The sequence below is a fragment of the Schistocerca gregaria genome, chromosome 4 (assembly GCF_023897955.1).
Source record: "Schistocerca gregaria isolate iqSchGreg1 chromosome 4, iqSchGreg1.2, whole genome shotgun sequence".
Lineage (NCBI taxonomy): Eukaryota > Metazoa > Arthropoda > Insecta > Orthoptera > Acrididae > Schistocerca > Schistocerca gregaria.
This window is the reverse complement of record NC_064923.1, coordinates 5,382,664-5,395,817: the sequence shown is the minus strand read 5'-3', so window position 1 is coordinate 5,395,817 and position 13,154 is coordinate 5,382,664. Positions and strand designations below refer to the sequence as shown.

Sequence of the window (13,154 nt, the reverse complement as noted above, 5' to 3'; positions counted from 1 at the left end):
TTCGTGTTATAAAGGTTATTTCTTATTTGGGTTTAAAGTTTAATTATTTTTGATTGTCTTTAGGTTTATCTGGGGGTGTTATTGTAAGATTTATTTGTTTTCGTCAGGTTGATTTAAAGTCTTTAATTGCATATTCTTCTGTTGCTCATATAAGAATGGTTATTGGTGGATTAATGACTATGAATTGATGAGGTTGTGTAGGTTCTCTTTCTCTAATGGTTGGTCATGGTTTATGTTCTTCTGGTTTATTTTGTTTATCTAATATTATTTATGATCGTTTAGGTAGACGAAGATTATTAATTAACAAGGGTATAATTAATTTGATGCCAAGAATGGCTTTATGATGATTTCTTTTAAGATCATCAAATATGGCTGCTCCTCCTTCTTTAAATTTGGTAGGTGAAATTAGATTATTAAATAGAATTATATCTTGATCTTCTTTTAGATTCTTTGCTTTGATTTTTTTATCTTTTTTTAGAGCTGTTTATACTTTGTATATATATTCTTATTCTCAGCATGGGAATTATTATTCTGGTGTTTATACTTGTTCTCTTGGTTATTTTCGTGAATATCATCTTTTACTTTTACATTGATTGCCTTTAAATATTCTCTGTTTAAAGGGTGAATATTTCTTTGTTTAGTTTGCTTAAGTATTTTAATTAAAAATATTGTTTTGTGGAATCAATGATATGAAGTTTTTCATCTTAGGCCGTGAATTTATTTTCTATTTGTTCTTTGAGGTTTTTTTTCTTTGTTTATTTCGAGAACTATAATTTTTATTTTAGGTATTTATTATTTAATAATTGATTATAGAGTTTTTGTTGAGTGAGAGCTTTTCAATTTAAATGGTTCTATAGTTGTTATAACTTTAATTTTGGATTGAATATCTCTTATTTTTATATCTTTTGTTATATATATTTCTTCTTTGGTTATTTATTATAGAGAGGATTATATATCTGGTGAAAAGAATATAAATCGTTTTATTATTATTGTTTTAATATTTATTCTTTCTATAGGTTTTTTAATTATTAGTCCTAATTTAATTAGAATTTTATTAGGTTGAGATGGTTTAGGTTTAGTTTCTTATTGTTTGGTATTTTATTATCAAAATGTAAAATCTTATAGTGCTGGTATATTAACTGCACTTTCTAATCGTATTGGTGATGTTGCTATTTTAATTTCTATTGCATGAATGTTAAATTTTGGTGGTTGAAATTATATTTATTATTATGATTTTATTTCTAATTCTTTTGAAATAAAGCTCATTACTATATTAATTGTTTTAGCAGCTATAACTAAGAGAGCTCAGATTCCTTTCTCTTCATGACTTCCTGCTGCTATAGCAGCTCCTACTCCTGTTTCTGCTTTAGTTCATTCTTCTACTCTTGTTACTGCTGGTGTTTATTTATTAATTCGTTTTAGACCAATATTGGATACTTATAATTGTGGTTGATTTTTACTTTTAATTGGTTGTATAACTATATTTATGGCTGGATTGGGCGCTAATTTTGAGTTTGATTTAAAGAAGATTATTGCTCTTTCTACTTTAAGACAACTTGGTTTAATAATAAGAATTTTGGCTATAGGTTATCCAAAGCTTGCATTTTTTCATTTATTGGCTCATGCTTTATTTAAGGCATTATTATTTATATGTGCAGGTTCAATAATTCATAATTTGAAGGATTCTCAGGATATTCGTTTTATAGGATCAATTGTTAATTTCATACCTTTAACTTCAGTTTGTTTTAATGTTTCTAGTTTATCTTTGTGTGGAATACCTTTTTTAGCGGGATTTTATTCAAAGGATTTAATTCTTGAGATGGTTTGTTTAAGATGAATTAATTGTTTAATTTTTTTCTTTATTTTTTTTCTACTGGTTTAACTGCTTCTTATTCTTTTCGTTTGTTTTATTATTCAATATCTGGTGATAATAATTTTTATTCTAGATTTTCTTTTGATGATAAGGGTTATTATATTTCATTTGGAATAATTGGTCTATTGTTTGTTGCTGTTTTTGGTGGTAGTCTTTTATCTTGATTAATTTTTCCTATTCCTCATGTGATTGCTTTACCTTATTATTTAAAGTTTTTAACTATTACAGTTGTTATTTTAGGTGCTTATTTAGGTTATCTTATTTCTAATTTTGATTTTTCTCATAATTTATTTTCTTTAAGTATACTTTCTTTTGTTAGATTTGCTGGTTCTATATGATTTATACCTTTTCTTTCAACTAAGTTTATTAGATATATTCCTTTAAAAATAGGTTATTATTCATCTAAGTCATTTGATTATGGTTGAGGTGAATTACTTGGTGGTCAAGGTTTATATAGATTATTTATTTATTTAATTGGTTATATTCAAGGTTGATATGATTCTAATTTCAAGATTTATCTTTTAACTTTTATTTTTTGAATATTTATTTTGGTAATATTGTTTTTCGTTTACTTAAATAGCTTATAATTAGAGCGTGACACTGAAGATGTTAAGGAAGTATTTTTACTTTTAAGTATTTATAAATATAGATATATTATTTTTACAGTGAAAATGTAATGTTTTATTTAAACTATATAAATTTTAGAAATGTTAACGGAGTTTAACCGCTAATATAAAAAGTTAGCAGCTTTCATATTGGCTTTACATTTCCTTAATTGGAACTATTATAGTTCAATTATATTATTAACAGTAATACGCCTCTTTTTGGCTTCAATTAATAAGAATAAGGGTAGTACATACCAATCTTCCAGGTCGAAACTGACTGCAATATTTCGCTTCTTATTCTATTTAAGGTTGATTGATAATATCAATACTTTTTGAATGCAACCTAAATGTTATATTTAACTACAACCCTTTATTCTGCTCATTGTAATGCTCCTTGGTTTCATTCATGGTATAGTCCTCCTAATAGAACTAGAATAAAAAATATTGTTGATACTGTTCAGATTATAATGTCTCAAGTTTTAAAAATAATTACAATTGGTAGAATTAGTGCAATTTCTACATCAAAAATTAAAAAGATTACTGCGATTAGGAAGAATCGTATTGAGAATGGTATTCGTGCTGATGTTTTTGGATCAAACCCACATTCAAATGGTGATCTTTTTCCTCGATCATTAATTAATTTTTTTGATAGTGTTGTTGCCAGGATTATAACAATTATTGGAATAATAAATCTAATGAAAACTCTTGTTGATAGAATTAGAATTGTTTTTCTTGATTTATATCAAGCTTTCTGATTGGAAGTCAAATGTACTATTTATACTAGAAAAACAATTATCTACCTCATCAATAAATAGAGATATATAAGAATAATCATACTACGTCTACGAAGTGTCAGTATCATGCTGCTGCTTCAAATCCAAAGTGATGTCTTGGTGAAAATTGATTTATTGAGTGTCGAAGTAGACATGTTGATAAAAAGATTGTTCCAATAATTGCGTGTAAACCATGGAATCCTGTTGCAACAAAGAATGTTGATCCATAAACTGCATCTGCAATGGTAAAAGGTGCTTCTCAATATTCATATGCTTGAAGTATTGTAAAGTATAGTCCTAATAACACTGTGAAGAATAATCCTTGTAATGCTTGAGTATGATTAGAAACCATTAAACTATGATGTGCTCATGTTACTGTTACTCCTGAGGCTAAAAGAATAGCTGTATTAAGTAATGGAATTTGTATAGGGTTAAAGGGTTGAATTCCTATTGGAGGTCATAGTATTCCTAGTTCAATTGTTGGTGCTAATCTTCTTCTAAAGAATGCTCAAAAAAAAGAAACGAAAAATAATACCTCTGATGCAATAAATAAAATTATTCCTCATCGTAATCCAATTGATACAAATCCTGTATGTAATCCTTGATATGTTCCTTCTCGTACTACATCTCGTCATCATTGAATTATAGTTAGTAGGGTAATTCCAAATCCAATTATGAATAAGTTAATATTAAATAGGTGGAATCATTTTGCTAGTCCTGATACTAGGACTATTGCTCCAATTGCTCCTGTTAATGGTCAAGGTCTATAGTCTACTAAGTGGAATGGGTGGTTTGAGTGAGTTGTTAACATAGGTTTAATATACTTCTCTAGAATATAGAGTTCTTAGAATTGAGAAAACATAGGCTTGAATTATTGCTACTGCTGATTCTAGAATTAATAGAAGTATTTGTCCAATAATTAGTAATGAGATTAAGTTTATTGCTATAGATGGTCCTGTGTTTCCTAATAAGGTTAATAATAAGTGTCCTGCAATTATATTTGCTGCCAACCGTACTGCTAATGTACCTGGTCGAATAACATTACTAATTGTTTCAATTAGTACTATAAATGATATTAATGCAGGCGGTGTACCTTGTGGTACAAGGTGTGTAAATATATGATTAGTATGGTTAATTCATCCAAATAATATAAATCTTAGCCATATAGGTAGGGCAATTGCAAATGTTAATGCTAAATGTCTTGTTCTAGTAAAAATATAAGGGAATAATCCTATGAAATTGTTAAATAATATTATAATAAAAATTGAGATGAAAATGAATGTTGTTCCATTAAATGATTTTGGTCCAAGAAGTGTTTTAAATTCATTATGTAAGGTTAAATTTAGTTTATTTCAGATAATGTTAATTCGTGATGGTGTAAGTCAAAATAGTGATGGGATTAATAATAGTCCTAGAAATGTTCTAGTTCAATTTAATGATAAATTAAAGATGTTAGTTGATGGGTCAAATGTTGAGAATAGATTTGTTATCATTTTCAATTTAAGTTTTTTATTTCAATTGTTCCTTTTTCTGCTCTTTTAATAAGGTTAGGTTTAAATGAGAAGAAGTTTATTTGATTAAACAAGATTAATGTAGCTGAAAATATAATGAATAGTGAGAATCATATAAGAGGGGATATTTGAGGGATTTGGATATAATTTCCCCATCAGAAGTAGTCGTTAATTTACTATTATTTGGTTTAAGAGACCACTACTTACTTTCAGTCATCTGATGAATTTCAAGGTGTACTAATTTTTTTTAGTTACTTTAGATTGACACTCTAATGTTATTTATTTTAACTAACTCCTTAAATTATCTTAGATAATCACTTAATAAATAAATTTACTGAAGTTCTTTCAATTACAATTGGTATAAATCTGTGGTTTGCTCCACAGATTTCTGAGCATTGTCCAAAGAATAATCCAGGTCGATTTATTGTGAATGTTCCTTGATTTAACCGACCTGGCGTTGCATCAATTTTAACCCCTAATGCAGGAACTGCTCATGAGTGTAGAACATCTGATGCTCTTGTTAATACTCGTACTTCTGTATTTATTGGTAGGATTGTTCGGTTATCTACATCTAGTAGTCGGAATCCATCATTTTCTAGGTCTTGTTCTGGTGTTATATAAGTGTCAAATTCTACGCCTATGAAGTCTGAATATTCATATCTTCAATATCATTGTCGTCCAATGGTTTTAATTGTAATTATTGCATCTACTGAATCATCAAGTAAATATAATAGTCGTAATGATGGAAGGGCAATAAAAATTAATGTAATTGCTGGTAAAGCTGTTCAGATTGTTTCAATTAAATGTCCATGAAGTATATTACGGTTAGTATAGGCAATAAATAATATATAACTTAGGGCATAACCTACAATTACTGTAATTAATAATAATACGACCATAGTATGATCATGAAAGAATGATAATTGCTCCATTAATGGTGAAGCTCCATCTTGAAGAGATAAATTTGATCATGTTGCCATTAATAAATATTTTCTAATAAAAGGTCAAACCTTTATTTGTAGAGCTTAAATCTACTGCACTAATCTGCCATATTAGAATCTAGAGATTAATGGTAATTCTGAGTAACTATGTTCTGCAGGAGGGTTATTTTGTAGTCATTCTGTTGATCTTCTTATGTTAGCTCTAAATTTAATTGCTCGGTTTGTAATCATTCTTTCTCATATAATTACAATGAATATAATGATTCCTACAATAGAAATTGTAGACCCAATTCTTGATACTACGTTTCATGATGTATATGCGTCTGGGTAGTCAGAGTATCGTCGAGGTATTCCTGCTAATCCTAGGAAGTGTTGAGGAAAGAATGTTAAATTTACTCCAATGAATATAATTGTAAATTGGATTTTTAATCATGTATTATTTATAGTTAATCCTGTAAATAGTGGATATCATTGAATGACACCTCCTATAATTGCAAATACTGCTCCTATAGATAATACATAATGAAAGTGGGCTACTACATAATATGTATCATGTAATACAATATCAAGTGATGAATTTGCTAATACTAATCCTGTTAATCCACCAATTGTAAATAGGAAAATAAATCCTAGAGCTCATAATAATGGTGGATTGAACTTGAATTTAGTTCCATATAATGTAGCTAATCATCTAAATACCTTAATTCCTGTAGGTACAGCAATAATTATTGTTGCTGATGTAAAATATGCTCGTGTGTCAACATCCACTCCTACTGTAAATATATGATGTGCTCATACAATAAATCCTATTAGTCCAATTGATAGTATAGCATAAATTATACCTAATGTTCCAAATGATTCAATTTTTCCTCTTTCTTGACATACAATATGTGAAATAATTCCGAACCCCGGTAGAATTAAAATATAAACTTCTGGGTGTCCAAAGAATCAAAATAGATGTTGATATAGAATTGGGTCACCCCCTCCTGCAGGGTCAAAGAATGATGTATTTAAATTTCGATCTGTTAATAATATAGTAATAGCTCCTGCTAAAACTGGAAGTGAAAGAAGGAGAAGTAATGCTGTAATAGCTACAGATCATACAAATAAAGGTGTTTGATCTAAAGTTATACTTTCTGATCGTATATTAATTGCTGTTGTAATGAAATTCACTGCACCAAGAATAGATGATACACCTGCTAAGTGCAGTGAAAAAATAGCTAGATCTACAGATGCACCCCCGTGTGCAATAGCTCCTGCTAGAGGAGGGTAAACTGTTCATCCTGTACCAGCACCATTATCTACTATAGAAGATGTAAGAAGAAGGGTTAGTGAAGGTGGTAGTAATCAAAAACTTATATTATTTATTCGTGGAAATGCTATATCTGGTGCACCAATTATTAGTGGAACAAGTCAATTACCAAATCCACCAATTATAATAGGTATTACTATAAAGAAAATTATTACGAATGCGTGAGCTGTAATAATAACATTATAAATCTGGTCATCCCCAATTAGAGATCCGGGTTGGCCAAGTTCAGCACGAATAAGTATTCTTATTGATGTTCCTACTATTCCTGCTCATGCTCCAAATATGAAGTATAAAGTACCAATGTCCTTATGGTTTGTTGAGAATAATCATTTTTGCGGTAAGATGGCTGAATTTTAGGTGGTAGACTGTAAATCTACTTATGAGATGTTTTCTCTCTTATCATATTTAGGTCTTATATTCAATTATGATTCTAGACTGCAATTCTAGAGGTGTAAAATTTTACTAAGGCCTAAAAGATTATTCTTTTAATTATAACTTTGAAGGTTATTAGTTTGATTAACTTAAGTCCTTAGTATAATGAAATTAAGGTTGATGTTGAAATCAATCCTATTGTTGAAATTATTACTGTTATAGGAAGAATGATTCTTGATTTTTGGGACTTTATCTTTATAGATCACGAATTTTCTGTGTATGATATAATTAGAGCTGAGAATCTAATACGTATATAGTAGTAGAGTGTAATTGTAGTTAATACAACTATAATAGTTGTAATAGTTGTTATATTGTTTTCTATTAATGATTGTATTACAATTCCTTTTGGTAAGAATCCAAGGAATGGTGGTAGTCCACCTAAAGATAATAAAGATAAGAATATTATGAATTTAATTTCGGTTTTTATATTTCTGGCTGAATAAATTTGATTAAATAATAAAACTATAATTATTCTTAATAGTGAGTAAATAATGAAGTATAGTTCTCAGATGTTTTCTCTGACTGTTAATGATCTAATTATTCAACCTAGATGTCTGATTGATGAATATGCTAAAAGTTGTCGTAAGGATGTTTGATTTAAACCTCCTATTGCCCCAATAATAATTCTTAAGATAATAATTGTTCAAATAAAAGTTCTTAATTGAATACAATAAGATAAGACCATTATTGGGGCGATTTTTTGTCATGTTATTAATGTTAAACAATTATTTCATCTTGATGCTCCTATAACTTCTGGAAATCAGAAATGGAAAGGTGCAGCTCCAATCTTTAATAATAGTCTAGATCTAATTATTATTGATGGGATAAATTCTGTTTCCCATCCCATGGGATATTTTATTTGAATCAGCAAAATTGAAAATAATAATATTGTCGATGCTATTGCTTGGACAATAAAATATTTAATTGATGATTCATTTATTATTATATTTTTATTTCTTGTTAGGAGCGGAATAAATGAAAGTAAGTTGATCTCAAGTCCTATTCAAACCCCAAATCAGGAATTTGATGAAATGGACAGGATCGTTCCTATCATTAATGTTGATACGAAGAGAAGTTTTGTAGAGTTGTTGGTCATTAAAAAGGAGAGGATTGATACCTCTATAAATAGGGTATGAACCCATTAGCTTGTTTAGCTTACCTTTTTACATTAAGGTGTATGATGCACGTTAGTTTTTGATACTAAAGGAGGTAGTTTAATTCTATCTCCAGAGGTGGAAAAGCTTCCATTATCGGTCCCCAAAACCGGTATTTTAAATAAACTAACCCCTGAAATGATCAAAATAATAATTATATCATTATCAAATGTAATAAATATTAATTTTATTAAATTAAGACACCCAATATCAATAATGCTTTTTATTATCCTTCAAACCTTCCTAGTTGGATTAATAACAGGAACAATAATAGAAAGATATTGATTATCATATATTTTATTTTTAACATTTCTTGGTGGTATACTAGTATTATTTATTTACATTACAAGAATTGCATCAAACAAAATATTTCAGCATAAATCAATCACTATAATTATTACATTAATAATGTGAGTATTTATCATATTAATATTAATTATTCTAGATATATCTATATTTATAGACTTTTTCAAAAACACCGAAACTATACATATTGATAATTCAATCAATTATCAAGAAATAACAATATCTTTAGAAAAATTATATAATAGACCAACATTCATTATTACAATAATAATAATAATTTATTTATTTTTAGCACTACTAGCTGTTGTTAAAATCACCAATATTAATCAGGGACCTATTCGTAAAATAAGATAATTACTAATGAATAAACCCTTACAATTAAGACATCCTTTAATTAAAATTATTAATAACTCTTTAATTGACTTACTTGCCCCAACAAATATTTCATTTTGATGAAATTTTGGATCCGTATTAGGGTTATGTTTGGTAATTCAAATCGTAACTGGACTATTTTTAGCTATACATTATACATCAAATATTGAAATAGCATTCAGTAGTGTAGTACACATCTGCCGAGACGTAAATAATGGTTGAATTATCCGAACCTTACACGCAAATGGAGCATCTATATTTTTTATTTGTATTTACTTACATGTAGGACGGGGAATTTACTATGGATCTAATATATATATACATACCTGAATAATTGGTACAGTGATTTTATTTTTAGTTATAGCAACTGCATTTATAGGATATGTCTTACCCTGAGGCCAAATATCTTTTTGAGGTACAACAGTAATTACTAATTTATTATCAGCAATCCCATACTTAGGAACAGATTTAGTCCAATGAGTATGAGGAGGATTCGCTGTTGATAATGCAACATTAAATCGATTCTTCACATTCCATTTTGTATTACCATTTATTATTGCTGCTATAGCAGCAATTCATTTATTTTTTCTTCACCAAACAGGATCTAATAATCCTCTTGGACTAAATGGAGATATTGAAAAATTTCCATTCCATCCATACTTTACCTTTAAGGATTCTATTACATTTGTAATAATAACATCATTATTAATTATACTATGTTTAATTAATCCTTGCCTATTAGGAGATCCAGATAACTTTGTACCTGCCAACCCATTAGTAACACCAGTTCACATTCAACCAGAATGATATTTCGTATTTGCATATGCAATTCTACGATCTATCCCTAATAAGTTAGGAGGTGTTATTGCATTATTTTTATCAATTAGAATCTTAATAATTTTACCATTTTATAATAAAACACCATTCCGAGGCATTCAATTTTACCCTATTAATCAAATTTTATTCTGAATTATAGTAGTTGTTGTATGCTTACTAACGTGAATTGGTAAACGACCTGTTGAAGAACCTTATATTATAACAGGTCAAATCTTAACAATTATTTACTTCACATATTTCTTAATTAATGTCCATGTCGCAAACGCATGAGATAAATTAATTAAGGAATAAAGTTAATTAGCTTAGGAAAAGCATATGTTTTGAAAACATAAAATTAGAAGTTTAACTCTTCTATTAACTTTTCTCAAAAAATTTCACTAAACAAATGAGATAAATAAAATCTTTAAACCAACAAAGAAAATAAAAAAATTCAAAGATAAAGGTAAAAAACTTTTTCAAGCTAAGTATATTAATTTATCATAACGGAACCGTGGTAATGTTCCACGAACCCAAATTAAACCAAAAGATATAATAACAAGCTTAATAAAAAATATAAAAGAATAAAAATCACCACCCAAAAAAATTAAAGCCAATAACATTCTTATGAAGACAATTCTAGTATATTCAGCTAAAAAAATTAAAGTAAAACCACCCGCACCATACTCAATATTAAATCCTGAAACTAACTCAGGTTCCCCTTCAGCAAAATCAAAAGGAGTACGATTAGTTTCAGCTAAGCAAGAAGCAAAACAAGCTAAAGCTAAAGGAAAAGAAATAATAATAAATCAACAATAAAGCTGATAGTTTATAAAATCAAACATATTAAAACTACCAATTAAAATAATTAAAGACAATAAAATTAAAGCTAAACTAACTTCATAAGAAATTGTTTGAGCAACAGAACGAAGAGAACCTAATAATGAATAATTTGAATTAGAAGATCAACCAGCAATTATAACAGTATAAACACCTAATCTAGTACAACATAAAAAAAATAAAAATCCATAAGAAAAAGAACACATATAAGTTAAATAAGGAAAAATTACTCAAACGGCTAAAGAAATCATTAAATTAAAAACAGGGGGAAAATAATAAAGTAGGTAATTAGATATAATAGGAATTGGCTGCTCCTTACAAATTAACTTAATAGCATCTCTAAATGGCTGAGGAATTCCAACAAAACCTACCTTATTTGGACCCTTTCGAATCTGAATATAACCTAAAACCTTACGCTCTAATAAAGTTAAAAAGGCAACACTAATTAAAACACAAATAACCAATAAAAGAAAATTCAAAATAAATATAAATAAATCATAAAGTATCAATACTATTTGTAGAAAAAATCTACATAAATGAATTCTAAATTCAACACATTAATCTGTCAAAATAGTAAATAAATTAATATTAATCAATATAACAAAAAATATTTTAACCATATGGTCCTTTCGTACTAATATGGATTAACAATCTTAGGATAGAAACCGACCTGGCTCACGCCGGTCTGAACTCAGATCATGTAAGAATTTAAAGGTCGAACAGACCTAATCATTGGGCTCCTGCACCCAAAATTTTTCTTAATCCAACATCGAGGTCGCAATCTGCTTTGTCGATATGAGCTCTCAAAAACAATTACGCTGTTATCCCTAAGGTAACTTAATCTTATGATCATAAATTATGGATCAAAATAACAAACATAAATAAATGATATAATAATGAAGAGTTTATCTATTCTTCATGTCACCCCAACAAAACATCATCATTAAATATAGAAAGACAAACAAAAAACTATATAAAAGTAAAATGTCAAGCTCTATAGGGTCTTCTCGTCCTAAAGAAGAATTTAAGCTTTTTGACTCAAAAGTTAAATTCAAAAATTTATTAAGAGACAGTTGATTTCTCGTCAAGCCATTCATTCCAGCCACTAATTAAGAGACTGATGATTATGCTACCTTTGCACGGTCAAAATACCGCGGCTCTTTAAAAATACGCTCAGTGGACAGGCCAGACCTCAAAATATAAACAAGAGGACATGTTTTTGATAAACAGGCGGAAATCAATTTTGCCTAGTTCCTTATAATAAGTTCACAAGGTAAAAATTTCATACAAATAAATATACTAATTCTATCATTATTACAAAAATTTTAAAATTAAATTAAGAATCTTAATAAAAAACCTAAAATATTTATAAAATCAAAATAAAAAATAATGAACTAAAACGTAATCTTAAAGATAGCTGGTTTAAAGCTTACTATTATATTTCTATAAAATAAATTATAGGTTATTAACTTCAAAGCTTATCCCTTAAAGAATAAATAAGTTAATATTTTTACTTAAAAAATTAAATAAAAACAATTAACTTTAAAAAATTAAATTTTTTCTTAAGAAACTAGATATCTTGGGAAACGATTAACATCTCATTTCTATAAATAATTTAATAATAATTATGATACATTAACTATAAATTATTTATAAATCAACCCAAATCGAGACAAGTACAATAAATACTAAAATTTTGATAAACCCTGATACAAAAGGTACAATAAATAAAATCTACTTAAAAAAATTTAAAATAATATTTCATAAAACACTTACATTACCAATAAACTATAATTTAAAAAATCAATTCTATAAAATATACTAAGACAAAAATACAATAAAATTATTTATATTAAATAATTAAATAAACAAAAAATAAATATAATAAAATAAATAATCAAGATATCCTGATTTGCACAGAAAAATTTTCAGTGTAAATGAAACAATTTACTAATAAGTTATATCTTGAAACTCTTCCTAGATACACTTTCCAGTACATCTACTATGTTACGACTTATCTCATCTAAATTGAAGCTACTTTAAAATAAAATAGAATAATCAATAATGAGAGCGACGGGCGATGTGTACACATCTCAGAGCCAATATCAGTTAAATTAAATAAATTAAATTACTATCAAATCCACCTTCATTAACAGTATTTCACTATCAAATCCGTTATAAACAAAAATCTATTGTAACCCACCTCCTCTTAACTATAAGCT

General features: G+C 27.7%; 1 long non-coding RNA gene across 1 annotated transcript in view; it reads right to left on the bottom strand.

Moving 5' to 3' along the window:
* LOC126267575 (uncharacterized) overlaps positions 1-12,806 on the bottom strand; it is a 59,245-nt gene extending 46,439 nt beyond the window's left edge. The window contains exon 1 of the long non-coding RNA XR_007549034.1: positions 12,124-12,806. This is a non-coding gene — a long non-coding RNA (uncharacterized LOC126267575). The remainder of the gene's footprint in view (positions 1-12,123) is intronic.
* Positions 12,807-13,154: the final 348 nt, after the last annotated feature.